Genomic DNA, 16,840 nt, shown 5'->3' on the forward strand with positions numbered 1-16,840 from the left:
TTTCGAAAATTCTTAATGGCTTAATCTAAAACGTATGTCTGTCGTGCATATTTTAAAAAATTAATTTGTTAAATTTGAACTTTGTGTGTTTTATATATAGAGTTTCAATGATCTATCAATTTAATTCAAACTTTCAAAGTAGGTGTATTTGGTTCATATGGGGGCACCGGTGGGTGGTGGGGGATCCGGGGATCCGCGGCAGCTACCTTAAGGCTTCGCTTCATCAGCCATGTTGGATTATGTCACTTCCGCCGGCCATGCACTCACGAAAAAGTGTCCCGTTACGTTCATCAGCCATGTACGCACGAAAAAATGTCCCGTTACGACGGACAGACCAGCTCGCCAGGACGTCTCGCTATGAAAAGTATTAGGCGGTAATAAACAGCCAGGAGGTAACGAATATAAGCCTACTTCTACACGTGTTATGAACGCCGGATACATACGGCCAGGCAACCGTGTGTTTTGGCGCGCTCTACTTCCACGACGCGCAACGGCACCGGCAAGTTTTTATTACTACCTCCTCTCAAGTTCTGATCTCCTAATACTTCACAGCAGAGAAGCGCTGTTGGTCGGAGCCCGTAGGTACTTCCTTCGCACGCCTAACCTAACCTAACCTAAACTAACCTCACCTAACCTAATCCATATGCTAATCTATGCTAACCTAACCTAACCTAACCTAAACTAAACTAAACTAAACTAACCTCACCTAACCTAATCCATATGCTAATCTATGCTAACCTAACCTAACCTAACCTAACCTAAACTAACCTAACCTAAACTAACCTAACCTAACCTAACCTAATCCATATGCTAATCTATGCTAACCTAACCTAACCTAACCTAACCTAACCTAACCTAAACTAACCTAACCTAACCTAAACTAACCTAACCTAACCTAATCCATATGCTAATCTATGCTAACCTAACCTAACCTAACCTAACCTAAACTAAACTAAAATAAACTAAACTAAACTAAACTAAACTAAACTAAACTTAACCTAACCTAACCTAACCTAACCTAACCTAATCCATATGCTAATCTATGCTAACCTAACCTAACCTAACCTAACCTAAACTAAACTAAACTAAACTAAACTAACCTAACCTAATCCATATGCTAATCTATGCAAACCTAACCTAACCTAACCTAAACTAAACTAACCTAACCTAACCTAATCCATATGCTAATCTATGCAAACCTAACCTAACCTAAACTAAACTAAACTAAACTAACCTAACCTAATCCATATGCTAATCTATGCTAACCTAACCTAATCCATGCCAATCTATGCTAATCCATGTCAATCTATGCCAATCCGTATGCCAATCTATGCTAATTCGTATACCAATCTATGCTAACCTGTATGCCAATCTATGCTAATCTGTATGTCAATCTATGCTAATCCATATGTTAATCCATGCTAATCCATTTGCCATTTTGTATTTCTAGTAATTTCCACCAACTTCGAATCATGTCGTCACCATTGCAATTTTCGTTACGGTCGCCATCTTGAAAATCCGCAATTTTTATGTTAGAAAATCGGGAAAAATTTTAAAAATCATTAAAAAAATTAAATAATCGAATTAAATAAAAATCTTAAAAACCACTGTTGCAGTTATTGTTAAGGTCGACATCTTGGATTATATAAATGTTGCATATTTCGTTACACCCGCCATCTTGGTTGAGTACCATATCATTCTTACACTTTTCGTTAAGACCGCCATATTGGGTCCTATTAATGTTACAATTATCGTTATGGTCGCCATCTTTAAATTTAGACACCATCTTGAAAATCTTTATTTATTATACGATTTTAATGAAAAAAAAAGTTCAAAATTCATCAAAAAATTAACTTAATAGAATTCTGTTTATATCGATTCCCGTCCTTGATTCGAAACCGGCGAGGGCAAAAAATATAAAATCAACAGATCCTTCCTCCACAGAAGCCACCTTCAGACTGACCTACCTCCACCAATAACAAGGTATTTACCATCAGCTGGTATGACGTCACCACACCTTTGACCTTGACCTTGACCTTTGACCTTGACCTTGAAATTTAACCTTAACCTTGAAATTTGACCTCGACATTGATCTTTGACTTTGACCTTGATGTCCATCACGGATCCGTCATTTTATGTTCAGTACATGCTAGCGGTCATTGCCACCATCATGTTTTCGTCTGCTGGAGGTCACCATATTGTGTGTACTTGTCTTACCATCATGCAAATTCTATTCTAACATGCTACAGTGCAGTAATAATTTATTATTGCTGAGGTGCCCACCATCTTGAAATTTGACCGCCATGTTGAAATCATGTAATTATTTAGTTAGAAATGCGGGAAAAATTCCAATAGTCTCCGAAAAAATCAATTATTAATTTACAAATTGAATCGATGGATCCATGTCCACGGTTAGATTCTTGACCAGTGACAGTTGTAACTAATTATTAAATAAATTTTAAATTCTTTTTTCCGTTACCTTTCGCGGAGTTTATTAATCATAAGTCAATATACCTAACCAAAGAATTAATACAGTGACGATAAACCTATCATGAAAGTCTAATTTTTGAATAATCTGAATAACCTATAAGCCGTTCATGTACAAAACCGCACATAAAGAACAATTGTCTTCAGTCCATGAGACCGAGTCATGTCATTATCAGACGTATAGGCTAGTCATTTCAGGACCACATGACCTTCGTCGTTAGCTAATTATATTCAATTAATCCATCGTGACATTTTTATACATTCTAAAGGAGCAAGTAACCTTGAAAAATATTTTAGTAACACCAAGAGGTGATAAACTAGTAAATATTTAATCACTACATTTTGTACTACGCGCAATCAACAAAAAGGAAGCACCATCAACGAAAAGACAGCACCACCAACGAAAAGGCAGCACCGACTACGAAAAGGCAGCACATTTGGAAGCACCGACTACGAAAAGGCAGCACATTTGGCAGCACCGACAACGAAAAGGCAGCACATTTGGAAGCACCGACAACGAAAAGGCAGCACATTTGGAAGCACCATCATCGAAAAGGCAGCACATTTGGAAGCTCCATCAACAAAAAAAGGCAAAAAGGAAGCACAAGTTACGAGATCTAAGTCTTAGTTAGAAATCAGAATACAAGAAATAAAAACATTAAATTCTTATAATTTAAATTATTTATTTTATTGCTTTACATTATACAAATGCAAGTAAAACAAGCCATTATTGTATGTAGCCAGCATTCCTCAGTTCCTTGAGTATGAAGGATATTTCTTTGATGCACGAATAGTTTCCTGCACAAAGCGAACCATGTAAAAGTCTTAGCCGGTCAACCAATATGTTTGGATCTTTCCATGATGTGTAATCAATCTCTTCTACCACCATCTTCCTTGCACCTTTATAAATATTACGATCTCTGGTGTCTTCCGTTTTACCACCAACCTCAGGGTAACTTTCATGTTTGAGACGGTGATCATCACAAGCTTGATCAGATTTATTTAATATATCACGTCGTTTCCACCGTTTCGGTCTCAGGACACCGCCACATTCTTCGATCTTGGCAGCTTTAGGTGTTTCATCATAGTCTATGTCTTTGTCAACAGCCTCAGAGTCACTGTAACATCACACGGAAAAGTTCAGAACTCCAATTCGCTGTGAAACCTTTCTCAAAGACACCTTTCTGCTTGGAGATTCTCACAATGTCACCAACATTAGCTTTATGCTTGCGTGTATCTTTCTTATTCGTGTTGGTGAATACAGTCCCAAGCAGACGATCATCCTTTACATCTGTCGATGGTACATCCTCCATCGAGTACGACGTTAAAGTCGGTAAAGATGCCATCGAAGTCTCAAGAACAGGCAGTTACGCGACTTATGCACCAGAAGAAACAAACTAGGTGATCCGTACACCGTCGACGGCAGTAACAAATTGGGCGTCCTGCTGTCTAGGACTCGTTTTTATACATTAACCGGTTTGAATAATACGCTAGTCAAATCAAGAACAATTTACTAAAATACTAGAGTCAAAAAAACATTAAAAAAATAGAAGTACCATCAACAAAAAAGGCAGCAAATTTGGAAGCACCGACTACGAAAAGGCAGCACATTTGGAAGCACCGACAACGAAAAGGCAGCACATTTGGCAGCACCGACAACGAAAAGGCAGCACATTTGGAAGCACCGACTACGAAAAGGCAGCACATTTGGAAGCACAGACTACGAAAAGGCAGCACATTTGGAAGCACCGACTACGAAAAGGCAGCACATTTGGAAGCACAGACTACGAAAAGGCAGCACATTTGGAAGCACCGACTAAGAAAAGGCAGCACATTCGGCAGCACCGACAACGAAAAGGCAGCACATTTGGCAGCACCGACAACGAAAAGGCAGCACATTCGGCAGCACCGACAACGAAAAGGCAGCACATTTGGCAGCACCGACAACGAAAAGGCAGCACATTTCGAAGCACCGACTACGAAAAGGCAGCACATTTGGAAGCACCGAATACGAAAAGGCAGCACATTTGACAGCACCGACAACGAAAAGGCAGCACATTTGGCAGCACCGACAACGAAAAGGCAGCACATTTGGAAGCACCGACTACGAAAAGGCAGCACATTTGGCAGCACCGACAACGAAAAGGCAGCACATTTGGAAGCACCGACAACGAAAAGGCAGCACATTTGGAAGCACCATCATCGAAAAGGCAGCACATTTGGAAGCTCCATCAACAAAAAAAGGCAAAAAGGAAGCACAAGTTACGAGATCTAAGTCTTAGTTAGAAATCAGAATACAAGAAATAAAAACATTAAATTCTTATAATTTAAATTATTTATTTTATTGCTTTACATTATACAAATGCAAGTAAAACAAGCCATTATTGTATGTAGCCAGCATTCCTCAGTTCCTTGAGTATGAAGGATATTTCTTTGATGCACGAATAGTTTCCTGCACAAAGCGAACCATGTAAAAGTCTTAGCCGGTCAACCAATATGTTTGGATCTTTCCATGATGTGTAATCAATCTCTTCTACCACCATCTTCCTTGCACCTTTATAAATATTACGATCTCTGGTGTCTTTCGTTTTACCACCAACCTCAGGGTAACTTTCATGTTTGAGACGGTGATCATCACAAGCTTGTTCAGATTTATTTAATATATCACGTCGTTTCCACCGTTTCGGTCTCAGGACACCGCCACATTCTTCGATCTTGGCAGTTTTAGGTGTTTCATCATAGTCTATGTCTTTGTCAACAGCCTCAGAGTCACTGTAACAATCACCGTAGAAGGAATCGTCTTCACCCAATTTACCGTAATAATTCGATGTTGATGATGTTGAAGTGTCTTCTTCGTCTTCATGCTTCCTATTTAGGAGTCCATCATTTTTACAAAGTAGGAAAGATCTACTTGAATTCGGCTGGAATATATTCTCACTTTTCACGTTAAGGATTCTTTCATTGTCTTCATTCTTCCGTAAATCATCAACCTCCTTCAATTTAAGTTCTTTGTCGAGATCGGAAGAGCCAAGAAAATTATTGTCGTAATGCAGATCACTCTTCCTTAGGATGGTAGATTCATCGTTGTCCTCTAGCTTGTACGCAGGCTTGGCGCTACAAGTTCTGCCATGTCTTTTTAGGCTCTCTCCCCGCGTAAACGACTTGCTACATCGAACACAACTTATCATATTACGCAGTGGATTTTTAACACAGTCATTCTTCTCATGTTGTCTTTTATTCTTTCTCAAGATAAACTCTTTACCGCAAAACTTACACCTATGTTCTTTCGATACAGCGTCAGATCCCAAATCAGAATTCATATTAGTTACTGAGACTAATGCCAGATACCAATTGAGTGTTTTAAATTAGATCCAATACTTAAATAGAAATTTTTTCATATTTCATCAGCGAGAATTAATATATCTCATGCAAAAGTACTTTATGCATGTAGTTCTGCTTTTCAACAACAGATGTCGCCACATGTTGCTTGCAGGTAAATAATATTTAGTTCTTTTATGCAGGGTGCGGGATGCTCACTAACGATCGCAAAAGAAGGATGGCTTCGCTAGACTCCAAGGAAAAGGAAGTTCGTCTTGCATGTTGGTGCTCCACAGATGTCTCATGGCATAATATTAATTTGACTGAGTAATGATATGTGTTAATTCCACCTTATAAAAATATTGCAAGTTTTGATTTAGTAGCAGAAATTATCGAATTAAATGTAACTCCAAATAAAATGACATGTCTCATTAGACAAAAAAAATCCATGCAGAGAGCGGTTTCTCAGAATAGTCAGAAACACTTGAAGAAACCACAGGAATGATTGCAAGAACACGGGAAAACCCATCAAAATATTGACAAGAATAATCAGGAGCACACGGAGAAAACCATCAAAATATTGACAAGAATATTCAGGAGCACACGGAGAAAACCACCATAATATTAACAATAATAATCGGAAGCACACGGAGAAAACCACAATAATATCGACAAAAATAATCGGAAGCACACAGAGAAAACCACCACAAGTTTTCTTTGATATCATAAAAATACAGAAAGGTTTCACAGCGAATTGGAGTTCTGAACTTTTCCGTGTGATGTTACAGTGACTCTGAGGCTGTTGACAAAGACATAGACTATGATGAAACACCTAAAGCTGCCAAGATCGAAGAATGTGGCGGTGTCCTGAGACCGAAACGGTGGAAACGACGTGATATATTAAATAAATCTGATCAAGCTTGTGATGATCACCGTCTCAAACATGAAAGTTACCCTGAGGTTGGTGGTAAAACGGAAGACACCAGAGATCGTAATATTTATAAAGGTGCAAGGAAGATGGTGGTAGAAGAGATTGATTACACATCATGGAAAGATCCAAACATATTGGTTGACCGGCTAAGACTTTTACATGGTTCGCTTTGTGCAGGAAACTATTCGTGCATCAAAGAAATATCCTTCATACTCAAGGAACTGAGGAATGCTGGCTACATACAATAATGGCTTGTTTTACTTGCATTTGTATAATGTAAAGCAATAAAATAAATAATTTAAATTATAAGAATTTAATGTTTTTATTTCTTGTATTCTGATTTCTAACTAAGACTTAGATCTCGTAACTTGTGCTTCCTTTTTGCCTTTTTTTGTTGATGGAGCTTCCAAATGTGCTGCCTTTTCGATGATGGTGCTTCCAAATGTGCTGCCTTTTCGTTGTCGGTGCTTCCAAATGTGCTGCCTTTTCGTTGTCGGTGCTGCCAAATGTGCTGCCTTTTCGTAGTCGGTGCTTCCAAATGTGCTGCCTTTTCGTAGTCGGTGCTGCCTTTTCGTTGGTGGTGCTGTCTTTTCGTTGATGGTGCTTCCTTTTTGTTGATTGCGCGTAGTACAAAATGTAGTGATTAAATATTTACTAGTTTATCACCTCTTGGTGTTACTAAAATATTTTTCAAGGTTACTTGCTCCTTTAGAATGTATAAAAATGTCACGATGGATTAATTGAATATAATTAGCTAACGACGAAGGTCATGTGGTCCTGAAATGACTAGCCTATACGTCTGATAATGACATGACTCGGTCTCATGGACTGAAGACAATTGTTCTTTATGTGCGGTTTTGTACATGAACGGCTTATAGTTTATTCAGATTATTCAAAAATTAGACTTTCATGATAGGTTTATCGTCACTGTATTAATTCTTTGGTTAGGTATATTGACTTATGATTAATAAACTCCGCGAAAGGTAACGGAAAAAAGAATTTAAAATTTATTTAATAATTAGTTACAACTGTCACTGGTCAAGAATCTAACCGTGGACATGGATCCATCGATTCAATTTGTAAATTAATAATTGATTTTTTCGGAGACTATTGGAATTTTTCCCGCATTTCTAACTAAATAATTACATGATTTCAACATGGCGGTCAAATTTCAAGATGGTGGGCACCTCAGCAATAATAAATTATTACTGCACTGTAGCATGTTAGAATAGAATTTGCATGATGGTAAGACAAGTACACACAATATGGTGACCTCCAGCAGACGAAAACATGATGGTGGCAATGACCGCTAGCATGTACTGAACATAAAATGACGGATCCGTGATGGACATCAAGGTCAAAGTCAAAGATCAATGTCGAGGTCAAATTTCAAGGTTAAGGTTAAATTTCAAGGTCAAGGTCAAAGGTCAAGGTCAAGGTCAAAGGTGTGGTGACGTCATACCAGCTGATGGTAAATACCTTGTTATTGGTGGAGGTAGGTCAGTCTGAAGGTGGCTTCTGTGGAGGAAGGATCTGTTGATTTTATATTTTTTGCCCTCGCCGGTTTCGAATCAAGGACGGGAATCGATATAAACAGAATTCTATTAAGTTAATTTTTTGATGAATTTTGAACTTTTTTTTTCATTAAAATCGTATAATAAATAAAGATTTTCAAGATGGTGTCTAAATTTAAAGATGGCGACCATAACGATAATTGTAACATTAATAGGACCCAATATGGCGGTCTTAACGAAAAGTGTAAGAATGATATGGTACTCAACCAAGATGGCAGGTGTAACGAAATATGCAACATTTATATAATCCAAGATGTCGACCTTAACAATAACTGCAACAGTGGTTTTTAAGATTTTTATTTAATTCGATTATTTAATTTTTTTAATGATTTTTAAAATTTTTCCCGATTTTCTAACATAAAAATTGCGGATTTTCAAGATGGCGACCGTAACGAAAATTGCAATGGTGACGACATGATTCGAAGTTGGTGGAAATTACTAGAAATACAAAATGGCAAATGGATTAGCATGGATTAACATATGGATTAGCATAGATTGACATACAGATTAGCATAGATTGGCATACAGGTTAGCATAGATTGGTATACGAATTAGCATAGATTGGCATACGGATTGGCATAGATTGACATGGATTAGCATAGATTGGCATGGATTAGGTTAGGTTAGCATAGATTAGCATATGGATTAGGTTAGGTTAGTTTAGTTTAGTTTAGTTTAGGTTAGGTTAGGTTTGCATAGATTAGCATATGGATTAGGTTAGGTTAGGTTAGTTTAGTTTAGGTTAGGTTAGGTTAGGTTTGCATAGATTAGCATATGGATTAGGTTAGGTTAGTTTAGTTTAGTTTAGTTTAGTTTAGGTTAGGTTAGGTTAGGTTAGGTTAGCATAGATTAGCATATGGATTAGGTTAGGTTAGGTTAGGTTAGGTTAGGTTAGGTTAAGTTTAGTTTAGTTTAGTTTAGTTTAGTTTAGTTTAGTTTAGTTTATTTTAGTTTAGTTTAGTTTAGGTTAGGTTAGGTTAGGTTAGGTTAGCATAGATTAGCATATGGATTAGGTTAGGTTAGGTTAGTTTAGGTTAGGTTAGGTTAGTTTAGGTTAGGTTAGGTTAGGTTAGGTTAGGTTAGGTTAGCATAGATTAGCATATGGATTAGGTTAGGTTAGGTTAGGTTAGTTTAGGTTAGGTTAGGTTAGGTTAGGTTAGCATAGATTAGCATATGGATTAGGTTAGGTGAGGTTAGTTTAGTTTAGTTTAGTTTAGGTTAGGTTAGGTTAGCATAGATTAGCATATGGATTAGGTTAGGTGAGGTTAGTTTAGGTTAGGTTAGGTTAGGTTAGGCGTGCGAAGGAAGTACCTACGGGCTCCGACCAACAGCGCTTCTCTGCTGTGAAGTATTAGGAGATCAGAACTTGAGAGGAGGTAGTAATAAAAACTTGCCGGTGCCGTTGCGCGTCGTGGAAGTAGAGCGCGCCAAAACACACGGTTGCCTGGCCGTATGTATCCGGCGTTCATAACACGTGTAGAAGTAGGCTTATATTCGTTACCTCCTGGCTGTTTATTACCGCCTAATACTTTTCATAGCGAGACGTCCTGGCGAGCTGGTCTGTCCGTCGTAACGGGACATTTTTTCGTGCGTACATGGCTGATGAACGTAACGGGACACTTTTTCGTGAGTGCATGGCCGGCGGAAGTGACATAATCCAACATGGCTGATGAAGCGAAGCCTTAAGGTAGCTGCCGCGGATCCCCGGATCCCCCACCACCCACCGGTGCCCCCATATGAACCAAATACACCTACTTTTCAATAACAATGGAAAATGGTTGTGGTTTTGACTCACATATTAAACTATCAACTGTGGATATACCTATAAGTGAGGTCCATGGAACATACACTCAGTCCTCCTATAGCTGTGGAGCAGTTTGGATCGGCTATCTCCAGTACGTTTACTGAGATTTAGTTAGTTTTCAGTATTTACAATATAGACCTTGATGGAAGGCTTGTCATCGCTTTCGGATACTCTGTTGGCAGAAATGCCATCGGCGATGCAGATCGATGGCAACGATGCTGACAGTTCCAGAGATTTCAATGTTGGCTGTATCTACTTTATCTTCACTGCAAGAGACTTCAACGTGTGCAGTATCATCATCAGCAGTGCAATCTATAACCAAGGAGGCAACTAGTGGTGTTTTTTCACCCAAATTTAACAAATTCTGACAGCACCCCTTTGCAGACGATCTTTTCAATATGCGACCTAGCAATCCTTGTAGCAAGCATTAAATACAAAGACTGTGGCAGCGTCCTCTTGCAGACGATATGTACACAATGCGATACTAGCACTCCTAGGAGCAAGCATTAAATACAAAGATAGCGACTCGGCCTCCGACAGATGCTATTATTCCTACAAGTACGAATATGTGTTTATATATATATACACTATTTAATTTCAGTATGGTATATGTATCGATGGCGTGTGGTCAAAGGCGTATGTTTTCCATATCAGAGGTTTGAGCTGGCATAGTTGGAATCACCTCACTTCGTGTATTAAAAAAAAATGAAACATGTCTTTAAGGTCATAATAACACTGGTAGGCAATGGAACATCGTCTTAAATGCATGAGACAGAGCGATACTGACGTACTCTAGGATAAGCAGCAAAAACAAAAATGGCTAACATTTCATTTTCCAAGATGGCGACGTCCAACATACAAAAACAATATGGTGGTCAATACGTCACCCAATATGGTGACTGGGAGCAGACGAAAACAACATGGCAGAAGTACATAATCTCAAATGGTGACCTCCATCAGACGAAAACAAAAATGTGGTTTTTATAAGTTAACCATACTTACGTGTAAAAATACACCTACTTCAAATATGAAAAAATAATTTTTTACAGTGTAGTAACACGGAGAAACAATTGAGTAAATTAACACTTGTTGATAGTCTTTTAAAATGCATACTGCTTGTGTAAAACTACACACACCTGGTTGGCGTGTTATCATTACAACATAAGTGTCATTTTTCCTCACGTAAGTGTAATTTTACTAGTACATTTTTGGTGTAAAACCATTAGAAGAATCGTTTATTTACACAGCAACTAATTTTTTTATTAGTGTTAAATTTGAAGACTATTACTTTCATTGGGTTTAAAAGTACACGATGTAGTGAGAAAATGACAAAATAAATTTTGCCTGACTAACAAAGGGAACATAATTGTGAATTTACACTTTTTATGGTGTTTAAATACGCAATGTTTAGGTAAAATTATGTAAACCATGTTGGTATATTATAACAATTATTATTTTTATCTATATATTATTACCTATTATTATTTTACTTCATGTTAGTGTACTTTTACAAGTACTTTTTGGGTGTAAAACTATCAGACTAATAGTTAATTTACATGAAAACTGTGTATTTATATGCCAATATTGAGTTCTTAGAATATTAAACTACATTTGGAATAAAATTACACACACATATTTGTAACTTTACAAAAAATAGGTAAAAATACACCAACTTTATATGCCCAATTACACATAATTACACGTAGAAAAATTTAAAAATACACTAACACTGAATGTTTAAATTAAAACTTTTTTTTTACAATGGATATTAAGTTGTGTCTCGATTTTTTCCAACACAGATTTACTGAATACGATCTAAAAATGTTTTAAAGTAACGCAAAGCGTTCATAATTATGATTATTAACATGACTTTTTTACAGCTGGAAATAATATAATTTAGTAAATATATGATGAGAAAAATTTGTACCCAATAAGAATTGCAAGCGATATATCTAAATAAATTTACAGGAAATTCTCTAAATTAATAGCAATGACAGTCAAATAAATAAGCATCTTGGCGTGTGGGCCAATCCTTAACAGGTAAAAAAAAAAAGCCTACCATACCTCGAATTTCCAACTGAAAATCATCGCCAGTCATCACAGGCCCAGACGAACGCAGTTTAGTGTTCTTCTCTAGGAAGTAGGGGAGTGAGGGTGGTTTATGGTTAGTATCCGGTGTGTGTATATATATATATATAAACAAGGTAGTTAGTGTAAAGTTATAAACTTCAGCTCACCCACCTCCAAAAAAAATGTTGTACCGCCGCGACAAATTCTTCAGTAAACGAGACTCCAAAACGCGAGTGTTTAAAAACGCCCGGCTTGACCTGATTAATTAAATTCCAGAAGATAACTCCGCGTTTGTTTCATTATTGGCTCGCCGTAGTGTTTTTTTACGAGGACCTCTCTTCATCTACGAACCCGCTCTCCTTCTACACCCGGACTACGTACGCGCACACACACAGACACACACACACACACACACACATACTTGCGCGGTTCGTTAGAATTGATATTCTGCTGGGAAAGTGGGTCGCCATGTTCCTCTGGTTTTAAAAGAATTTATGGCCTAGCGTTGGCGTTCACTTGCCAACTTTTGAAAAATCACCGGTGATTTTTTTTTTTTTTTTTTTTTTTTTCCCCCACAATTCCGAGAGCTCTTCGGCTGGATGTTTTCCCTCCGCGAATGTTCATCAGAAGGGAGTCTGACCACGCGTTTCTCAGTCGAGCATTCACCGCGCCGACCGACACGAATTTTATTTACAGCATTTCCTATCGTTCGTTCGCCGGTAATCATCAATTCAGAACCAAACGTAAGGGAAAGGGAATCATCATTCACGAACGGCGATATGTTATCCACCACAAAAATAAATAAATAAAAAAAAGTACTATGTACGTCATCGCGGTTTTTTTTTGCTTGCTTAGGCTATAAGGGGGATAGATATGAAAAAAAATTGCCATCATGGTACCAACAATTATTATTTAGGCAATACATTTTTTACCTTTAAGTTTTCAACATTTTGCGTCGTTAAGTCATACTTACTTTACGTAGTAAAATATTAACTCTTATTTTACATGCAAATGATTAATAGAAATAAAATAATAAAAGTGCTGGAGTGATATTATAAATACGGTTGGTAAAGTATAAATTCAACCATATTAATTTAAAAAAAATAAACACTGATAATTTAATATTAATAGAAACACGTGAATAAAATTTAATTTTTTAATTTAGTAAAATAATATAATTAAATTTTAAATTAAAAATTAAAATCAATAATCATGCTGACTTTTGATTTTATTAATTATATTAATTTATTTAATAATAATGTTCTAATTAATAATGCAAATTAATAATATATACTCACTTACATAAGTATGTACACATGAAAAACTTTATAAACCCATTTTTATCACATATTCACAATACAATTTTTTATTTAATGATATGGACCAGTAATCAACACCAATTATTGAAATATAAGCTTTAAAAGACATATAATTTTTATTTTTATGTAGCTTTTTTTCATCCTGTGAAAATTTTGTTGCATGGTGCGCGCGCATAGTAAAAATTTAATGTCATAATTTTTTCATAACGCGCATAAAGAATTATATCTTAAAAATATGGTAGTAGTAATTCCAGAAAATGAATTTAATATTAAATGCAAACGATTACACAGGAGAGAATAAATATTTGTAGCAGACAGTCTTTATTAACTTCAGGCAATCCACTTAATTCCATGAAACTGTTAGATACTCCGCAGCCTACTTTCCAAATTTATAAGTATTCTTTAGTGCAATAGTTAACCATCACTGATAGACGTATAAGTGAAATATGAATCACAAGAAATATACCTACCCGTTTAATCAGAGGAAGTGCTGTAGCCAAATTTATAAGCAATATGCTGGTGGTGTTAATACGGCAGGTTAAATAAATTGGTATTACAAAATGAATACATTTTAATAATCCAAAAAAAACATTTAAAAACACCGGTAGCTAACACAGACAACATTTGTTGGTCTAAAAACACCATAAGAGATGAAGTAATCAAGTTCTGAAACATTTAAATGAACTGGAAATTTTATTTGAAACAGAGAATTGAAAGACATAAGTATATTAGTGGATGCAAGAAGCTGTAACCAACTATGAGTAGGTATGATAAGAAACTTTAACGGAATACTCATGTAAAATGGGAAGAAAATAGATCACATTTATCCTCAAGTGGAAATTATTAAAATATGTATATATATATATATATATATTAAATTCATTGTGTGTATAAAAATAAAAAGTTGAAAAAAAAAAGAAATTTTTCAATAGACAAGATGAAAAGAATTTTGAATGACCAAGTTTTCTTCCCAGAGACTAAACAAAATGAGTCATTCTTCCAATAAATGTTTGGTGTAGGTGAGTATCAAACGATTGAAAAATATACTGTCCTTTTTTTTTTTTTCGGAGACACGTATACACAAAGAGAAAGTAAAAAAAAAGATACACGCTACTGCGCTCGGAGTGGTAACGAACGGTGACGTCACGCGCGCGCATCTGCCCGTCCTCACACTCCGGCGAGAGTTCTACCGGCGCTGTTCGCAAACGACCACCGCCCTCTACCCCCTCTCACTTCTCCATCAATCTGACGCGGGCACAAAAGGACTCTCAACCAACCCCCCTTTCCCCTTCCACACCCCTTTTCCGCAAAGCGCGAAGCCACTTGCTATTTTGGGGGAACAGGGGGGGTGGGAAGCGTCGCAATGATTTCAGTGCTGTTAGGTACGCCTTTCATTACAGCCGGACACGCTTGGATTAGTCGGCTGAATGAGCCTCACACGGGATTCGGCTAGCCGCACGGATTACATTCCTCTTTTATTTTTTTTCCCCACCCCTGGTCCGCTCATCCTACTCAATCCCAAGCGTCGAATCCGTTGAATGACTACAGATATAGAGAGAGTTTAGGCTGTGTAGACAAAATACTGATTTTGTTTTCCCTTAAATTCCTTCCCGTAAATTGGAGCTGGAAAAATCCGAGCCCATGTTTGATAAATAAACGTCAATTTTCAATTCGTGGATTACTTTTTTTTTAAATATTGAACGTTTGTAGACATCTTTTCCGATGAATGAATACGAACCAATGATTAAATAATGATTATTTTAAAGCTGTTTTTATGTACAGGTTAAGTTGCGCGGTTATGGTCAGAGACGTTTACGTGCAAAAAAATATGTAAGATTTTGTTTGGGTGTGTCCTTGTCACAGATTGGTCGATCAAGCTTTTTACACGCTTGCATGCCACGGGAATTCGAAAATGTGCAGCCCCTCTTAAGCTGTATCTCTTTTCTGTACAGGCGAAACAGTTCAAAAAAATAGCTAGGCGAGGGTCCAGTCAATAACACCTGATTAAAAAATATAATGGCATTTGTGGGGAATATTTGGCTAAGACCAAAAATATTTTGAAATTTTTCTAAATACCCTTTGCCAATTGATGGATACCGCTAATGCAAGGATCACGGGTATGCCTAAGCCACATTTGGAAATTGTGATGATAATATACTCTAAATAAATAAATTAGTGCTATCTAAACCTAACAGATCGTGAAAAACTTTCTTATTGTAAAAATGTTGAAATTTAATTAGTATTGGGATTTTAACTAACATGGATATAAACAAAAAGCCTTTTGAAGTATATTTAAATAATTAAATTAGAATTTCAAGAGCCTTAAATTATTAAAGTTTTTATGTTTTCAAATTTTCACATCTTAATTCTTTGAAGTTTTAGTCTGAAATGTCTTTTAAACTTATTTAAGTGGCAGTTTCCCTGATTTAATTTCTTAATTTTAATAGCCCAATAGATAAAGGATTACTTAAATTTATAATTCAAAATTATAAAATAAAGATTAATTGTAAGTTTAATGGTTCAACAATTAATTTAGAATTATGGTAGATTTTTAACATTTTTATGTCTTGTATATATACACCTAACTGATAATATTGATATAATTTACTTATTTTTAGACTCATACACGTATTGTAAAACCTAGACTTTCCCTTACACTTTAAGTCTATTTTTAAACCATAACACATTTATCAATAGCTTGTAAAAGGCTCGTAGGTTCTTAGCCTCTATATCAGCTAAGAAAGCATGTATTTGTTCTCTCGTTCGGAACGTACAATCCTTTTATTAATCCTAATAAAATAAGTATCACTGATTTAATTCAATAACATGCATATGTTCTGTTTTTGACCTAGATAAAAATTTATGGTAAAAATATTGTAATTTACTTTGAGTAAAATAATTTATTAATTTACATAGATTATATGAGTTTATATATTTTGAATGTTAATTTAATAGTAAGATCATTTGTGTTAATTTTGTTTGGTAGTAGTATATTTTTATTCGTTATTTTAATTTTAAATGTGTTCATTTTTAAATGTGTGTTGTGTATGATTGATGGACATGAGCGTCTACACACCACATTTGATTTATTTTATATATATTGATGTTGTTTGTATTTGTATTACTTTTATACTTAAATATTCTAGCCTGTTTTGGAACATGTATGTTGGCCGGTGCTTAATAAATGAATAATCTTCATAATATATAAATCCAGTGTCCTGATGTTTGTTTCCAGTGAACTCTTCTTCACCAAGTCAACCGATTTCGATGAAATTGGCATTTATATGTAATTTTTTCCAACTTGAGAGATAAGATAGTTTTTATTTCGATTAATGGT

Source organism: Bacillus rossius (genome assembly GCF_032445375.1).
Source record: "Bacillus rossius redtenbacheri isolate Brsri chromosome 4 unlocalized genomic scaffold, Brsri_v3 Brsri_v3_scf4_2, whole genome shotgun sequence".
Taxonomy (NCBI): Eukaryota; Metazoa; Arthropoda; class Insecta; order Phasmatodea; family Bacillidae; genus Bacillus; species Bacillus rossius.